The sequence below is a fragment of the Pinus tabuliformis genome, chromosome 2_1, assembly GCF_031772625.1.
Source record: "Pinus tabuliformis cultivar Carrire ecotype Pingquan chromosome 2_1, CPIR1, whole genome shotgun sequence".
Classification (NCBI taxonomy): domain Eukaryota; kingdom Viridiplantae; phylum Streptophyta; class Pinopsida; order Pinales; family Pinaceae; genus Pinus; species Pinus tabuliformis.
In genome coordinates this window covers 195,334,747-195,349,109 of record NC_142299.1, presented here as the reverse complement: position 1 = coordinate 195,349,109, position 14,363 = coordinate 195,334,747, and positions in this window count along the sequence as shown.

Here is a 14,363-nt window from a genome sequence, read left to right as displayed (position 1 = left end):
CTTTGCGACCATGGTCTCCTCAATCTTTTAGATACAGCAATGAACTTATGCGGTGAACATAAACCATGATATACCGAAATCAGCACATCATAAATCGCTATCACTATGAAGCCAGTATGTATAAAAGGACAAGAGGAGGGACGTGAACTTTTCATCTTCGCTGTCATTATCATTTACCGGTGCCATTGTTATTGGTGATCTTTATCATGACGATTCCCCTAAAAATCTTTTTTGATCATTACTTGGGAGTAAGAACGAACGATTTATATCTATCTGTTGGGATCGTAAGACTTCTTCCACCATTCCCCGCTCTTAAGGAGTGCGGAACCACCCTTATGTGAAAATAAACAAGAGAGGTGCTCTGCAAAAGAAAACAAAAACAAAATATGAAAGTTGTCAAATGCAGGATAGGGGGTCTCATTAAGAGCCGGCCTACCATGATCATAAGGATGGAAGCGAAGTGGCATTCCCATAACGGCCACCACACCAGGGATATGGTCCGAAGGTAAATTAACAAGCAAAACCTTGGAACAGGGGGTCTCATCGCGAGCCGGCCTGACCACGTTTCGCGCCTACCTTGTGAATGGCATTATGGCTATCTGGTCACCAAGCCAGCATAATGGCCTGCATTTTGACAAAGCACTCTTTCGAATATACACAAAGGATCATGGTTCCGGAGGGTGAAATAAACAACTCTGCCAAGGTTATGAACACCTGTTGGCAGCAGAGCTCTGTTAATGGCATAGAAGTCGTAATATTTACACCAACAGGTATGATATTAAATCTTTCTGTCTCTTATATCCTTTGCATGTATCATATGTCACACCCCGATATATCTATCGCATGAATATTACCACCGATCATGGCAACGGAACTGACAATGACTACTGGAGACTTCGTACAGTTGACAGACGTCCAATCCCCCGGTTCCTCATTATATCACGCAGGCTTATATAAAACGCGATCCACCTTTTTGCCATGGTTTCGACATTTCGTTGTTTTTTACAACATGGCATAATTTCATATGCTGTACTTGATGATTGCACTCCCGACTGGCTGCTGCTCCTCTCTTTGACGGCTGTGGGCAGCCTATCAGATCGCGGGGGGGGAAGTAACCTCATTACTCCATGGATTACGTGGCTGCATACCATTCGGGCAAAATAATGTACGAAGGAATGGCATGGTTTAACGGTATGATGATTCCATCCCACGGAGACTACCGTCCACGATATTTTCTTTTTGTTGCATGCTCTGTGTGATCCTTTCCAAAATTGGCATCGATCATCCTCTCTGCGTCGCAAATACCGCAAACAGTTGTTGTTCCATTTCTGAGTTGAATCATGGGCGGAAAGACGGTCCGAAGCGAACCTCACAAGCTGACAGTTTCTGCTGCTGCTCGCAAAATCCTGGAAAACACAGGATGGTTGAATTACTTCAACCGCCTGCAAGAATCAAACGAAGCAGTAGCGTTGGAATTCCTGCAGAATTTGCAGGAAAACTACTCCGTAGTAGGAGGAAAGCGGATAGAGGTTACAGAGGATATCATCGCAGAAGTCTCAGGATTACCAGCTGCTGGACCCATATGGACGCCGAAGAAGGAAAGATTACAAAAAGCTATGGAAATTTTCCAGGACGAAGGCCAAAGCTTGATAGTCAAAGGGAAAGGAGTTCTGCCGGCAACACTAGGGGAACCCTGGACCGAGCTAGCAAAGACAGTACAAAGCTATATCACCTGCGAAGGGAGAAAAGACGTGGTAAGACCTCGTCACCTGAAACTTTTAGCTGTTTTAAAAGGAAAATGTTCTGTAAATCTCCCTGCACTTTTAAATTCGCTACTACATGACGCGGCCCAAAGCCTGAAAAAGGCCCAGCACATAGATACAGTCGTTAGCCACCATGGGCTGATTCGGTTGATAGTGAGCCACGGTCTCACTCAACAGCAAAGCACTTGGGAGGAACTGGTTGCAATAGTCGAAGGAGGATCGGCTGCACCACCCCCAAAGCCTTAACAGTCCTCTAGCATGCCGGAACGATTAGAGAAACGCAAGAAGTCAGCAGCAGAGAGACATGCCGCTTCAAAACGGAAACAACCTCCCGATACGCCAGAACAACCAGAGGAACCCACAGAACCTGCTGGTACACCCGACCAACCTGAGAGGCCAAGGAAGTCAGCTCGGCTGGCCCGGATACGAGGAAGGTTGGAAAGAATTCAGGGAACAACGGCCCAGCCAATTGAAATTGCGGATGAACCTCCAGAATCAGAGGGAGGACCCTCCGAAGGAAATGCTGAGCAATCGGAGGCCGAGACTGACCAGCCGGAAGGAGAAATTGAAAAAGGACATGAGCACTCTGAGGAAGAAATGGCCACCGGACAAAGCAACCAAGGAGATGAACACTCTGAGGGAGAAGAGGCCACCAAGCAGGGCAATCAGGAAGAAGAAATTGCACAGCCAGGGGGTAGCCCGTTGCAAGACCCTCCAGGTGAGGAGGAATTGGTAGCAGTTCTGGCCAATATGGGAGAATATGGCCAGGCCTCCAGCACAGGAGGTGTCCCTGACGGTCCCACAGAAGAAGAATTACCCGAGGAAATGCATGCAGAAGAGGCAGGGGAAGAAAACCTGCCTGGTTATGATAATGAAATGGAAGATAACAATCTGGGACAATCTGTCCCCAGGATGCCGGAAGATATCCCAGATAAAGAAGAAGCAAGCTTGAGAACCAAACCCTCTGCCGAGACAAGGGAAATTGAGAAATTAAGAAAGAAGAAGCAGAGTTTGCTGGGCACTATAGCCAGACTCCGGCAGCAAATTCGAATGTTGAAAGCCAGTCTGAGAATACAAAAGACTGCAGGGAAAAGGAGGAGGACCACGGTAGCAAGAACCCTGAGGACAAGAATTCGTTTTGATGGTCGAAACCCCATCGGGAGACCTACTGCCGAGGAACAGTCTGCTGTTCCAAATAATAATGAGGAACAGGGTGCTGTTCCAAATGACATGGAGGAACAAACTGCTGTTCCAAATAGCGCAGAGGGACAGACTGCTGTTCCATCTGGCCTTGAAGAACGAATGGATATTCCAATGGAACAACAAGAGGCTCCGATGGCAGGAAGACCACAGCAACCCTTCGTTCGCATTAAGAAGGAAACAGAAAGCAAAGAAGTCCAAACAGAAGCACCACCCTCGGGCGTAATTCGGGTCCTAAACTCCAAGCAACGTAATAGGAAGGTCCAGGTTAAATTTCCAGCCTCTACGGCTATGTGGAAGAAGGACCCAAAAACCAGAACCTTGCATAAAATGATGAAGGAAGCCCAGAAGGAAGCTGAGCAGTTGCGAGAACAGACAGTCCCCAAGGAAAGATACGAAGAGCTCCAACAGCAACTTCGAGACATCAGTCAGTCTGAGAGCCAGGCCTTTGAAGGATGGCAGAAGGAGCAGGAAAAGGTTGCTAAGGTAACTCGTCGATTAGATAGTGTTGTTAAGCAGATGGACACCGTGTGTTCCTTATATAATGACGTTTTGACTTGTAGGGCCCCTGCTAAAAATTATGCTTTATTTTTGCTTGAACGATATCTGAGATTAAAAATAAAAGCCGTTAGGGCAGGAGCACCTATCCATATCAACACTGTTAATAATTTTATAGACTGTTGCAAGCACTATGGAGTTAAAGTTCAAAGGTTATTATGCGAGTTTTACCTGCACAATCTTGTGCTAGACCAGGAAACTGATTTAAATCCTGGCCCTTTTGTTGGCGATATACAATTCCAAGCCTTTATCTCATTTGGGGTTAATCAGCTGAAGTGGCTCAAAGCTTACAAAACCTTCCAGAGGCAAGAGAATAGCTTAGATTTATGGGTACGAGCTGAACCTAGAGACCCAGTGACGCTATGGAGAGAGCATAGGAGTCTGATGAGGATCCCAGGTGTCAAGGAGATATTAGGTCCCATGCATGAAGACTTGATCCGAAATAGTCTGGAATATTTCCTGACTATTAAAGATCTTGCCCTCTATGCTGCAAAATTTCGATATCGAACCTCTAACCCAAATATCCAGCTCAGGGAACCCTTTAGATATGAGAATTTTGAGCTGGCTACCAGCCGATTGAGTCTCTATGGGGAACGGATTCTGCGAGCAGGGCCATCCTGGTTGGGATATCGATTTCGCAGTCCAATTATTTGGCACCCTGCACCCAGATATCAGGCCTTATATGAGATGCCTGCAGATCAAATAGATCAGTTCTTTGACCATCTAGTTGCTCATCACGGTTGCCGGCCTCCTCACGAGATCCCTTCTCCAGCCTATTCTCTCACCGCCTTGCATGTCAACTATAACGTTTTCATGAGGCCATGAAATAGGGTAAGCAGGGGGGTGTGTGGAGCACTTGGAAGGTATGCTTTTGACAAGCAATCTAGTGGTTTTTCAATAATAATTCTAACCTTTTCTGCATTATGAGTTCAAAGAAGATAAAGGGTTTTGATAAAATGTGCAACAATAGATAAAGGAAGCTCAAGTGCTAATAATTGACGTTTTCTATGCAGGAAGACATGGGAACAAAGGATCGACGATTGAAAGCAAGAAGCAAAGGGAAAATAACTACTGTCCCTCCAACGGGGAACCGGATGCGGACAAGATCAAGTAAAATTAGAGCCGAATAGCCCAGAGAAAGAATGCAGGATACTGAGTCGGAGAACGCAAGAAGGGAAAGAGAAGAATCGAATGATTAGCGAATCCCTCAGGATCTTTGATCCTGAGGGATCGCTGCTTTGACGTATCCTTTGATTATCTAGATACCTCCGTCATTTCTGTTATATAAAGGTACCACGCCATTGAGCGGGGGGAAGGACTGTTTTTTGTAATTCTAAGTTTCAGAACCAACTGTGATCATTGAGTCTCGCTGAGACCTGACTTTGTTATACTTTTGTTGATGCGATTAATATAGAAGACTTGGTGTTCATTTCGTCTCTGCATCTGGAGTAACTTAAGGCAGTGTTCCATTGGCAGCCAAGGGCCCAGCTCCGAAGGACACTTGCTTTTGTATTATTATACTGTGATTTGTGTGTGGTTTGTTTATTTCCATTATTTAAGTAATCTGATACATATTTTATGTGATATACTATGCTTCATTATAATTGATATCTGAATGAGTTCTTTATCTCATGTCTCTGCATTGTATAAGTGGAACTATTCGAATTGCATCTCTCAGCTATTTCTGTAGCAGAATGTTGGTATGAATGTTATTGTTATTAGATCCATGTGAAATAGTATTTGTAAGACTTGAAAGCAATATTACTTCGTTCAGAAACATAGTCATATCATCCATTACTCTCAGATTGCTATAGTAGTATAGAACGTGTACATACGGTTGAGGATTGCTGTTCCATTTCATTACTGTTGTTCCATTTCCAGACTGCTGTTCCATTTTACTTTCCGCTGTTTGATTTACCTGCCTTTGTTGTTCTTAGTGTGAGAGCAGGCCTAAGGCTGTAGTGAGCCTCAGCAAGACGCTGCTTAGCCCCAGACCTATAAGTCCATGCTCTGATTTCCTTTCTTTATCAGTTTCTAAAGGGATGGGTCATTGCTTCCGTACCCTTGACTGATCAACCGCCTTGTGTGATTCTATATTTTGGGTTAGTTTAGTTACAGCTTAGCATCTGTTTCCTTTCAAATCATTAGAACACTATACTACCGAGCATTACTCGGACAAATAGCCTCGGATTGAGCTACTCCTTGCAATAACAAAACGTTCCCGGATTGACTTATTAATGTGGGATAATTAGTGGTGTGAGAGACCCTAGTTACAGCTCTACAACACTTGCCTCACTGAATTCGACCAGTGATGAGTAAGAGGCTCTCAGTCTCCAAGTGGAAGCAAGAACTGACAGAGAGAGGCCATTAATCAATTCATGAGCTGACTCATCCTCTTTGCATACATCTATATATGGATCCCTCACCAAGAGATCCAAAGGCTGGAATTTTGTACATTGCAGAGAATTGCTGTTGGTTTTGAGATAGATATCAGAGTATTGGGTGATTTATGCTTTGTTAGAGGTGAAGAAGGGATTCTATGCTGGGAGGTTGACGCTAGATCAGGAATCATTGGTTGTAACTCCTCCTGGATCTTCTTGTTTTATCAATAAAACTATTTGAGTTTCTCCTACTTGCTTGTATATCATTGATGTGTGTTATATTTGTATGTTTAGCTTAAATCTGATCCTAAGCTTTTTATGAACATAAATCCATGTCTTTGTGTAGTTTCCTTCTTCTGTGATCTTGCAGGAACTTGGTGACGCTGGGCAAGTAAGGGAGCAGGTAGCTGGAAGCTGTCAAAGAGAAGAGAGATTGGATCAAAGGACTAGCGCAAGACACAGGTTGGTTCATCCTATTCCTCTTCATTTATAGTTCATAAAGGAGAATACAAGAGTAGTTTTCCCTATTTGTTTCTGAGGTCTCTGTCACAACCCAGTGGGATAGGGTCATTCTGAATAGACACTTTTCCCGATAACAAAATGGTGACTCCGTTGGGGATCGTGTCTAGTTAGTTTGTTTGTGTTTCTCTGATTGTTTGTTTCATAAACTTAGAAGTAGCGAATCGAACTGCATTTGCCATTTACAAATGCAAAGTAGACATCTGCTACTTCAATCCATTCACTGGATCTGTTTATGATCTGAACAGCTGATTCACAAATGATCTGATCACCCTTTGTGATAGCTCTTAAACCTCTTTTAAATCAACCCTCTGATTGTGCATTACTGATTGCTTTTACCCGGCCAAAAACCATAGATTAAACTGCAAACCGTGACCCAGAACCCGGATAGAATTCTCGTTTCTGCCCCAGCGCAGGTGCTGTGAAGAGTTCCTGCATTTCAGTGCAGTTCCCGAGAGGGCAACCTGCGTTGCAATCCAGTTTCTCTGTGTAGTAGGTGCGTTGATCAGCTCAGCCCTGTGCAGCTGAGGTTCTTTGCTCACTTTTTCCAGTTTTGCCTCTGATTTTTGCAGCCTGTGATCAGTGTGTGTGTCTGTTTAAAAGCCCTTTTTCTTTGCCTTAATTCCGCCTCAGTTGTATAAAATAAACTGTATTTGTTTTTGTGTGTTTGTTACGTCAATTACAGTTTCCCATTGCAAAAGTAGACTAGTTATACTGTCGTCCTTGGATTTAGATCTGTCGTAAGTGTCGATTTTGATCTTAGGAGAAAGTTTATTTGCTGTTGACAGTCGATTATGCTTTTACTTTTGCCTTTGGCTTGAATTTGTGAATTTCTAGTGTCGAAACAAGTGTTTACTTCAAAATCATAAAGTGTCATAATCATCTCTACCGTTTGATTTCGAAAAGAAGCTTGTGTGTTTTTCACTTGAAAGCGAATTCAAATTTGTACAAAAACTTTCTTTTTAGGCATCAATATTAAGAAAGTGAAAAACAAATACATGCACATGTGCATTTGCATATTGACAGTCTGTTTGGCTTGATTTAGGAAAAGTGCATTTACAGTGTGCTCTTTTCTCTTTGAGAAAAGATTGTGTCTTTCTTTTCCCCTTGTAGCTAGGATTTTCATTGCTGAAAAGAGATAAAAGCTTGCTTATCATCTTTAGATTGCATTTTAGGAATTACATCTACATCTTGTGGTGAACCCAAAAGGAAAACTTCATAAGAAAGATCAACCTAAAATAAATTCAATGAACTTAACAACGCTTTGTAACTTAATGCACAACATTTAGAGGTCTAGGCTAGAGACGTATTCCGGCGTCGTAAAGCCTGGTAACTGTTGTCCTCACTGATGGTTGGGTGATTCCTCCACTTTGAGACGATAAGTGCCAGTACGGACTTGTGCTCCCACGTACCGTCGAGCATATATTGGGAGACCCCTATAGGCATAAAACCTTTATCCATAGGAAGCCGTGTCGGCCGCCCTACTGATCGCAATGCACCGAACACAGCATTCGGGAAGATTGACAGCCGTACCCTAAAAATTATTCTGCAGTTTCGCGATTGGTTTGGTACTCCCTCTACCTAGACCTCCAGAGCAGTCCCTTTCGTTCCTTTTCAGACTCCTTAACGGAAAAGGTCCATCTGAGCACTTGTCACTTCAGGCTCATTAAAAATCGAAGGAGACTAGAGACATCTTTTGTTTTTTCTCGACTCTTTAAAACTGAAAAAGCAAGTTGTGTCAAAGCGTGTTAAAATTTATTTTAAGCGGAACATTCATACCCTTTTCCTACGTTGATCTTTGGGTTGAGAAAATGGAGCCTACCAACCAAGGAATTCCCCTTGGTGGTAATCCTAGTCCCTTCTCCTCTTGGGGAGATGTTGGTGCGCCCCATATGGCCACATTGTCGCTTCCAGGACTGACAATTGGCTTGCCAGTATGGCTCTTCTCAACCAATGTCGTTCAGAACACCACTATTCCTGAACAATCAAATCAGCAATTAGACGAGTCTAGAGTTACCCACCAGCCTTCTACCTCTTCTAATTCTTCCTCTCCTCCCTCCTCTTCACTTGACGGGACTGGTAAAGCTAAAAACCAAGTTCCTAAGGAGAAGAAGGAAAAGAAGAAGAAAGAGAAAAAGAAGAAGGAGCCAAAGGCGAATGGAGGAAAACGAGTGGCGTCTAACAAAAATCCACACACAGCACCGACCAGGCCTAAATCGCCATGTGTCATTTGCAGAGGAGACCACTTTCACAGAGATTGTCCTTGCATCCCCCGGATACTAAGGGACTGGTCTCCTTGTTTGCACAATTCGGTGTCATCGACCTGTGGAGATCATGTTGAAAGCGCACCGTCAACTAGTGAAAGTGAAGCCCTAGGACAAAAAGGGAAAGCTAGATTTCCTTGTAAACTGTGCGAAGGCGACCATGCCCTCCACTGTTGTCCCTTCTTAGACGAAGCTAAAAGAGTTTTGGATGATCGTCCGGTTTCACTGTTACGACTTCCTCCTGGATATAAAAAACTCTTGCCGAGTCCGTCACTAGTTGAGAACCCAGCTGGCCCGCTCGGGTGGTCGGCTGAAGCACCTATCATTGAAGATAAACCAACTGAATCCGTACCAGACGAAAGTCAAAAGGTCGAGGTGGCAGTTGACCCGGTCTTGCCTTCAGAGGTTTTATCTTCGGATTATACAGTCACTCAAGAGAATAAGGATGACACCGTCCAAATTCTCTTCATCAACACAGACTCTGACGAACATGGGGGCAATCCACCCATTCCTTTACCGCATGAAGTAAGTTCGTCAGAGCCATACCCGGCCATCTACTCGGTCCCACCTCCAAGAAACCTAGTTGTATCCTTCGACTGGAATCAACTAGGCAGACCCCGTTTGCCAGCAAGCATACCATTCCGAATTATCGTTCAAATATATAGGATGGTCATGGCTGGTACCATCATAGATGAGGGGGCTTCTGTGAGTATCCTTTCCTCTATTGCTTGGAAAGCGCTTGGTTCGCCATCTCTCTTGCCTGAAATGAGAAATCTGACAGGCTTTGATAAAGGAACCAGTCGACCTTTAGGAATCCTTCCCGATGTGCCAATAACATTGAGAAGGAAGACAGTTCGCATGAACGTCATGGTAGTTCAAGGACCCTTGGATTATAACCTACTCCTTGGACGAGACTATATTTATTGCATGGGAGCCATTGTCTCCTCACTCTTTAGAGTAATGTGTTTTCCGCACGAAGGAAGAGTGGTCAAGCTCGTGGACCAACTTTCATTTCTCGGATCACGCATAGCAAATAGTCATATACCATCCCTAAATGGTCTCTTCACGCAAGAAATGTCTCAATACCCAGTCCATCCTCCCGATGAGCGCGAGTAATTCGGAGGGATATGACTAAAACCCAGGGGGCATGCGTCCTGGTCTGCTTCGGTAGGAAAACTTCGGGTACAGGGTAGGTTTCCACGGGCGAATATGACTAGTCTGTACCCCGTTCGTGATTGGAAGAGGGGTTATTCTAGAATAAGATTCTCTTGTCAAAGTTATGTGAGTTGGCGGGCATCGTCACTCACCTTTGTTTATTTCGAGCAACATCGCCGAAGAAGTGATTTGTTTACGCCGTAAGTAGAACAATATTTGGGTAACCTGTAAGAGGTAGGCCTCTCTCGGTAAAAGAAATGTTTTGGCGAAAAGAAGTAGAGGTGACCTTGAAACTCTGTTTTATACTTGGGGGCATGCAAACCTTTTGGAGTGCAAGCGAAGAGCGACTATTTATTTTTTAAATTTTTAGGACCTCTAACCCTTTAAACTCGTAGGATTGGTCATTTCCTAACTTGCATAAAGAAAGGATGTGGGGCAACACTCGAAAGATTGCCGTTTTTATATGAGACATTCTTATCATATGACTGGATTAATCGAGCTGTTTTAGCACATAGTTCAAGCTCGTTAAAAAATAAACATAAGACCGAGCAAATGTTTCCACCCGCGTTTAGGCTCGTTAAGAAATGAACTATCCCCCCGGTAAATAACCATAGTGAATGAAGCATTTTCAACCATTAAAGCCTTGGTCGTGTTTGCACCGTCACCTCCACTTTTCCATTGGCTGATCATTCACCTCCATTTGATTGTTTACCCATTTTGAGGAACAGTTGCGAAGAGTGATTTCACTAGCCATCCTTGTGACACTACCGTGATTGGAAAATTCCAAACCTTACCTGGAATCAGCCGCTACCCATTTTATCACTCGTTCCTCAAAAGACGAGTCTTCTTTAAGCTCTTTTCATCGGACTCGTAAAATATGAAAAGATTGCCGAGTTTTGTCCTTCCAGCTCGTTAAAGTGACAAGAAGTGCTATCCCTCCTCTAGATTTTAATCTTTTTGGACCTGAGGGATTATTGCACAAAAAGATCGAGCGCTTGTTTTGTTCGGCTCGTTAAAGCTAATCGAAAATTCATCCCATCTGTATTGTTTTATACTTTTTCGGACTTAAGGGATTAGATGACGAAAAAGGAACTTTGGAGTTACCTTTACGTACCTTTTCAGACTCTCTAAAAATGAAAAGGACCGAGTTATATTTGTCGTTAGACTCGTTAAAAAGATTAATAGCAATAAACTTGTCTTTAGGCGAGAACGAGTTTCCCTATCGCTAGGCTCGTTAAAACATAGCGATGGGTTTGCCCGAAGGGCAAATTACAGAACAAGCATATGTTATCCTCCTCAAAGCTTGAAAAAAATAAAGAGGTACTGGTCAGCAATGACTGGGGAAAAATTGGGAAGAAAACTCAAAGAAACTTTATTGGTAGCAAGTCGCTCTTGAACATGACACTTCCACTCCGTGCCTGAGTTGGGTTGGGTTGTTTCATTCACCGGTCACATCACCATGGTCATGCCATACCATCCACATTTGGGGTAAATGCTACCAATCCATCACATAAGTGCTGCCGACATGTTCAAGAGAAGTCATCTAGAGAAGTCACCCGTGTCCCATCCACTACCATACATTATACTTCATTCTTTCATGACCGCCACCCTGAACCATATATCACCAGATCGTTTTCACTTCCATCAAAATCATTTTCGCCGTTCTGCATCATTGATGTGGGATTCATTAAGGCCCTCCTTTGACGGATCGCTTCTTGTCGACATCAACTCATTATCCAAGAAGTTGATCTAGGAACAACCCCTTCAGTACTTTGAAGCTTGCATGCCTCAATGGCAAGTTTCTCACTTCCGGCGACAGGTATACATCAATGACCTTCGATCGAAAGATTTTGCGTGGTGTTCGACGCCAGGTCCTTTATTCACACCACGTGAATTGTACTGCAGTACCTTGAGGGTCATTATCATTATCGGTGATTCCTCTCGCGCTTGTTAACAGTTTACATCATTGACTGGTAATCAAGCGATGTCTTTCCATGTTCGACTTCAAAACATTTCTCACATGGATCGACTTGTACTTCAAGTGAAGATAGGATGAGATTGAAGACCCCGGATCTAGTTTCATCCATCCGGGCTGCAATATATATTTAGGAAAAATAAAGACATTGAAATGTACAGCATTGCAGCACAGATAATCATCCTACCAAAAGGATGATGAATTCATCAGAATCATCAGTCTACCATCAGACGATTGTCTGTCCTATGTACATGAAAATGAATTTATAAAGTTGAGCATGGGAATGCCCGCCTCAGCTAGATCATGAAAATAGTATGAAGATAATGTATTGTATTGTATCTTATTACAGATCTCCTCCCAGCATTGAAAGAACTTCAGATCCTCCTAATAAAGCATTTCACCCGATAAACGACCTCATACTTTAGGGGCAACTGTTATAGACATTTTTGTGCCTTATAGCTATAAGCATGAAATGTCCATAAACCAAGGGATCCTAAGTCCCTAAAAGTGTTGTCCCATCTCCTAAAGAAACAAGGTCAACAAATTACAGCTTCTCCCAGAAGTTCTCCACCAGAAACTGCTCAGAACTAGTCAAATCAGGATCATTTCAGATGCTCCACTAGCTAGCTGCGTTGCAAAGCACCCAAATACACTGGCTAGGTGCGTTGCAACGCACTTGAATGCACTACCAGGGTGCGTTGAGCGGGAAATGACAAGTGGCAGAGTCATTCCACGAGGTGGAGAGACAATGGAAGCTTCCAGAATCTTCTCCAATGACACTTGCCTCACTGAATTCGACCAGTGATGAGTAAGAGGCTCTCAGTCTCCAAGTGGAAGCAAGAACTGACAGAGAGAGGCCACTAATCAATTCATGAGTTGACTCATCCTCTTTGCATACATCTATATATGGATCCCTCACCAAGAGATCCAGAGGCTGGAATTTTGTACATTGCAGAGAATTGCTGTTGGTTTTGAGATAGATATCAGAGTATTGGGTGATTTATGCTTTGTTAGAGGTGAAGAAGGGATTCTATGTTGGGAGGTTGATGCTGGATCAGGAATCATCGGTTGTAACTCCTCCTGGATCTTCTTGTTTTATCAATAAAACTATTTGAGTTTCTCCTACATGCTTGTATATCATTGATGTGTGTTATATTTATATGTTTAGCTTAAATCTGATCCTAAGCTTTTTATGAACATAAATCCATGTCTTTGTGTAGTTTCCTTCTTCTGTGATCTTGCAGGAACTTGGTGACGCTGGGCAAGTAAGGGAGTAGGTAGCTGGAAGCTGTCAAAGAGAAGAGAGATTGGATCAAAGGACTAGCGCAGGACACAAGTTGGTTCATCCTATTCCTCTTCGTTTATAGTTCATAAAGGAGAATACAACAGTATTTTTCCCTGTTTGTTTCTGAGGTCTCTGTCACAACCCAGTGGGATAGGGTCGTTCTGAATAGACACTTTTCCCGATAACACATGTGTTTGACAATTGTTCGTGTTAGTACATGATGGACACTTGTGGATGGAACATAAGATCCCCATAGACCAAATGTTGATCTAGATGTTCACTAGATTACTGTACCAAGGGTGCAACCCCGTGGAGGAGTTTATGGGGAAGGACCAAGACCATACCTTAGCAGAAAACATGAAGCAATAATACGGGTTGGTTAAAGGTAAAATGGGCTACGACATAAACTCTATCAATGACCAAGTAGTCCGCTTCACGACACATATTCTAGCTCGAAATATTATGAGGAAGTGTTGTGTAAATGAAGTCCCTGTAGCAGTGGTGGCTTTAGCCACACAGTGTGCAAATGGAGTCCAGTGTAACTAGGTTGTGTATTTATGCAAGGAATTCCTGGACTACTTCCACAAGGTCTAGGAGAAAGGTACATATTTCCATTATTCCTAGTTACTATTGATCATTTCTATGTTGACATGGAAGGAGTCGTAGGATACACAGTTTCCTCTAATAGAAGAAGATGTACATGAGCCTTCCAGATATGATTTTTTGTGGGATACCACTCAACCATTGCACGCATAAGAAAACAAGATACATTTTATAATATACTAGGTGGATCTACACATGCTCATAAACTAGTATCCATGCCTTTTTTCGAGTTTCCATAAACATTTCATCGCTCTAGTGAGGTGAAAAGTGGATTTTTCATAGACTGTACATACAAGCGAGCAGAGACGAGAAGAAGAAATGGCATGCATTTCCATATATGTTTAAAGAGGATGATCTACTAGACGTAGTGCAGACATAGCCCACAGATTGGATGACTCCACTGGAGGAGGCAGGAGACAATGCAACAGAAGAAGAAGAACGTCCTGAATAAGGACACCATGACGAAGAACATGAGGAAGAACCTCAAGGAGGCAAGGATATGATGAAGCAGATAGGAAAGGAAGAAACAAAGAAATATGCCGTAGTCGAAAGGAAGAGCCAAGGTGAAGCTTCCACCAAGGCCATAAATACGGATAAGGTGGATAAGTCAGAGAATGTGACACCAATGGTTTTCACTGAGGGAGACTTAGACCAAATTGG